The sequence below is a fragment of the Mauremys mutica genome, unplaced genomic scaffold (assembly GCF_020497125.1).
Source record: "Mauremys mutica isolate MM-2020 ecotype Southern unplaced genomic scaffold, ASM2049712v1 Super-Scaffold_100090, whole genome shotgun sequence".
In the NCBI taxonomy this organism is placed as follows: Eukaryota; Metazoa; Chordata; order Testudines; family Geoemydidae; genus Mauremys; species Mauremys mutica.
This window is the reverse complement of record NW_025423262.1, coordinates 560,434-565,210: the sequence shown is the minus strand read 5'-3', so window position 1 is coordinate 565,210 and position 4,777 is coordinate 560,434. Positions and strand designations below refer to the sequence as shown.

Below are 4,777 nucleotides of genomic sequence, written 5' to 3'. Positions count from 1 at the left end.
CTGTCCCTGCCCCAGAGCAGACAAACCGATGGAGAAATGCCATGAGTACAGGGTAATACTCCCCTTCGGTTTTACCAGTTCCACTTGCTAAACTCCCTCCCAACCTTCTGGGCTCCTGGAGCAGGGGACTGAGCCTGAGCCGAGACACGGACACTGCAACTTTACAGCCCAAGCCGCATGACCCTGATTAATGTGACACGGGCCAGTCGTGGGTGTTTCATTGCACTGGAGACGTAGCCTAATGTTATGTCTACACTGTGATTAAAACACCCAGGGCACCTGTCGCAAAGCCCGGTCAGCTGACTCAGGGTTATGAGGCTTGGGCTGCAAGACTATAAAATTACAGTGCAGACAGATGGGCTTGAGCCCAGTCTCTGAGACCCCACGAGGGGTGAGGGTTTCCGAACCCAGGCTTCAGTGTGAACACAAATATCTGCCCCACAGTTTTTAGCCTCTCAGCTTTAGCTCCATGAGCCCACGTCAGATGGTCCAGGCCAGCCCTGCTGCCATCTTTATCCCAGGAGAGATGGACTCTAAGGGTACGTCTCCATTGCAATGTAAGCCCAGGGGTGGCTCGTTGTGCTCAAAGCAGCACCCTGGAAGCCCCATATTCACCACTCTCCTATAATGATGATACGGTTTGTACAAAGTCTGCCTGGTGAGGTATCATTTCAAAAGTCTTGGTCTGTTGAACATTACTATTGTGTTGGATTGTGTGTGTAGCATTGGCTGGGAAGTTTTGCTGTGTGTGTGTGACTGAGATGAGGTTGGGAAATGCCCACCACCAGCCTTTCAGGTGTGACAACGGAGGAGCCAGACTCGCTGCTGGCCCATTAAAGGGATCCACACTCCCAAGGACTATCCCAGGAACCGTGTACAATGCAGACTTCTCCGAGATAGCACAGCGACAATGGGCACTGCTTGACTCACATCCTAGCAAAGGTACTTCCTAGCCAGTTGGAAGAAACTATGAAAGGGGGGGTAGAGACATGAATTGGCCTCTCTCCCCCACAACTCAACACCTGTAAACACATCTGGAGGACAAACACTGTTAGGTGTGAGAAGTATAAACTGTTCAATATGTTCAGTTAGTTGGTTAATAAGCTGTTTATGAAGTAAATTGAAATTTAATGTGGATAAATGTAAAGTAATGCATATTGGAAAAAATAACCCCAACTATACATACAACATGATGGGGGCTAATTTAGCTACAACGAGTCAGGAAAAAGATCTTGGAGTCATCGTGGATAGTTCTCTAAAGATGTCCACGCAGTGTGCAGAGGCGGTCAAAAAAGCAAACAGGATGTTAGGAATCATTAAAAAGGGGATAGAAAATAAGACTGAGAATATATTATTGCCCTTATATAAATCCATGGTACGCCCACATCTCGGATACTGTGTACAGATGTGGTCTCCTCACCTCAAAAAATATATTCTAGCACTAGAAAAGGTTCAGAAAAGGGCAACTAAAATGATTAGGGGTTTAGAGAGGGTCCCATATGAGGAAAGATTAAAGAGGCTCTTCAGCTTGGAAAAGAGAAGACTAAGGGGGGATATGATAGAGGTATATAAAATCATGAGTGATGTTGAGAAAGTGGATAAGGAAAAGTTATTTACTTATTCCCATAATACAAGAACTAGGGGTCACCAAATGAAATTAATAGGCAGCAGGTTTAAAACAAATAAAAGGAAGTTCTTCTTCACGCAGCGCACGGTCAACTTGTGGAACTCCTCACCTGAGGAGGTTGTGAAGGCTAGGACTATAACAGGGTTTAAAAGGGGACTGGATAAATTCATGGTGGCTAAGTCCATAAATGGCTATTAGCCAGGATGGGTAAGAATGGTGTCCCTAGCGTCTGTTCGTCAGAGGATGGAGATGGATGGCAGGAGAGAGATCACTTGATCATTGCCTGTTAGGTTCACTCCCTCTGGGGCACCTGGCATTGGCCACTGTCGGTAGACAGATACTGGGCTAGATGGACCCTTGGTCTGACCCGGTACGGCCTTTCTTATGTTCTTATGTTAAATCACCGGCTTTAAAATAAGATCCAATCTGGAGCATATGAACTATTGACCCCTGGACTCCATCTCTGAGAGGGGACTTGTTTACCATCAGGACACAGGCTCAAACCAGTCCAAACCGGTTTTTCCCGCCAAAACCAGCCCTCAGCGTTCCATCTCCTCAGCACTTTTCCCGCCACAGAAGTGATATAAGGACGTTTTCAGCGCCTGCGCGGGGCCGTCCCCCCCCAGCGACGGCCCCTCCACGGTCGGGTCTTCCCAGCGCTCCCGAGCCGGAGAGTGACGAGCCCCCTCGGTCCCGCCGTGAGACTGAGGAACAGGAGGCCTGTCACCCCCATTCCTGCCGTCCTGCATCCCTGGTGTCCAGCCTCCCACAGGGCCTCCCTGCCAGCGACGAAACCCACCCGTCGTCTGGACGCCCCAGGGCTCCTCCTCAACGGCTCTAAACCAGCCGGAGAGTGGAAGGTCCTGGGCCTCGCGCCGGCCCGTGGGACCCGCTGCACCTGCACAGGGGGGAAAGGTTTCTGTGCTGGGACATCGTTTAGTGTTTTCCGGTTTCCAAGGGAGGGTTTCTGGGCCTGAGCGTTAAGCTCCCAAAGCCAGTCGCTGTTTCATTGTATTCATTACGTTTGCATTTTCCCCTCTTCCCCCAGGTTTCTGTACCTTTACCCTGACTACACTTCCCTTTGTTTGTGCCAAACCCCCTTGTCTCCTCTTTATTGTATTTACAGCTCACAAGGAGGGAGGCTAAATCCACTGGTGATAGAGACAGGAGGGAGTCGAGTTTGTATCTTCTGAGAAAAGGGGCTTTTTCCTTTCCTATTTCTCCCCTGCCATTGCTAACGTTTTCCTTTTGAAGCGCTGCCTTATTCAGCTTGAGGTAACATTACCTTTTGAGATAAAAACTACGAAATACAGAACTAGAGAAATTTTTTAGAAATCTGGGATTTAGACATTTTATTTAAAACAAGGGGGGGGTGTCGGAGTTTCTGAGAAGGTTTTTGTTTGTAAAAGGCAACATTGTTGGGTCTGTTATTGTACCAAGGGAGGAGATGGTTGTCTATAAGGGAGGGTGAAGACTAAATGCCTCTGATGAGGATGGGATTTGAACCCATGCATGCAGAGCACAATAGATTAGCAGTCCATCACCTTAACCACTCGGCCACCTCATCTGAGCTGTAAGAAAAGGGACAGGAGGAGAAATCTAAGGCTGGCAGAGATAGGGACACTAAGGAGTTTCCCAATACTAAGTGTAAGCAGGGACTGAATGAGCTCCCCCCTCACATCTAGTGATGAGCTGGGGGAAGACTTCAGGAACAGGCCGTGTTTGCATAGACACCCCTACTCTGCCTAGCTATGCAGCATGAGGGGGCCGCTTCCCCAAAATGACCAGTTGTGGATGGTGGTGGGTTGCAAATCACTTTAGGGTTGAGTGGAATGAAATGTTATTCTCCTTCCTGTACGAGTGAAGGGAGCAGAACGTACCTAGGCCGTCCTGACGGAGGGGTGGGTGGGTGGGGGAGGAATCGCTTTCATTGGACTGCAGAGAAGTGATTGAGGACGTCACCCTAACCCAGTGGTCCCCAAACATTTCACACTGCGCCCTCGTATCCATGGCTGTGGCCCCTCGGAAGCCGCGGTCGAGAACCGGGGCTGGGAGTGGGGCCGTTGCTTGCTGGGGAGAGGGGTGCGGACGGGGGTCAGGGGGTCGAGGCCGGGCTGGGAGCCAGGGGCCCAGGCTGAGGGTGGGGTTGGGGAAGAGCTGGGACAGAGTGGGGCTGAGTGGGGCTCCCTCCCTGCCCTCCATGGGGGCTGGTTCAGGCCCTGAGGTGCCCCCATCAATCTTCCTCTGTGTCCCCCTAGGAGTCACGCCCCACATTTTGGGGACCACTGACCCCTACTCGCTCAGCAGGGGCTAGTGATGCCAAAGCCCAGGGAAAGGGAGAACAAGTGCGGGGGCCCCAGCACCGGAACCATGGCCCCCCCCACTTCTGTGTGTGGCTCCGCCCCCTTCCACCCCTTCCACCCACGGCCCCATCCACTGTCACCTCTGTTCCACCCCTTCCCCCACTGGCCCCACCCTGTCACTCCTTTACCCCGGCCCCGCTGCGGCCCCAAGACCAGATAAGCTCTGTGCCCCTGCTGCAGCCCCCGGGCCGTAGCAGGCAGTGGGAGCTCCTCCAGCCCTGGGGCTGACATGGGGGAGACTTTTCCAGGGGGGCCTAATTTGCCCAGGGCCCCTAGTCATGGGCCCCACTGTCCCCTTGGCAACGCAAGGTTTGGGGAGGCTGAGCCCCCCCGAGCCTCCATTACGAGCCGCCCAGGCTACCTCTGCTCAGTGGGTGGCCAGTCTCCCTGTGTCTCTGCTGTTCGTGCTGGGGAGCCCGGCCGGCCTTAGGGGTGGGGCCCCCGGCAGCCGCCCAGGGCTCCAGGGGGTCAAAGGGCACCGTGTGGCCGTGCAAAGGTGCTCACTGCTCTCCCCTGCCCCAGTGCTCCTCCGTGGCCCCACAGAGGCTGGGGGGAGCGAGGAGCAACACTATGTGCTCCCTGCGTCCTGGTCACTTTCCCCACCTGGGCCGGGCTGTGAGGGGAGCATCAGAAGCTGCTGCTCTCTGCCCTCCCCTGACGCAGCCCGGCTGAGGAAAGTGACCTGGATGCAGGGAGCTCGGATGATGTCCCTTCTCGCCCCCCTGCCCCTGCTAGGGAAGGCTGCTGTGTGGTGGCTCCATGGCTGCACTGTCAGTGATGCAGGTTT

The 4,777-nt window shown here is 53.5% G+C and overlaps 1 non-coding gene across 1 annotated transcript; it reads right to left on the bottom strand.

Moving 5' to 3' along the window:
* Nucleotides 1–3,112: 3,112 nt before the first annotated feature.
* On the bottom strand, nt 3,113–3,194 carry TRNAS-GCU. The gene has a single exon. It is a non-coding gene; the product is annotated as a tRNA-Ser (tRNA).
* Nucleotides 3,195–4,777: the final 1,583 nt, after the last annotated feature.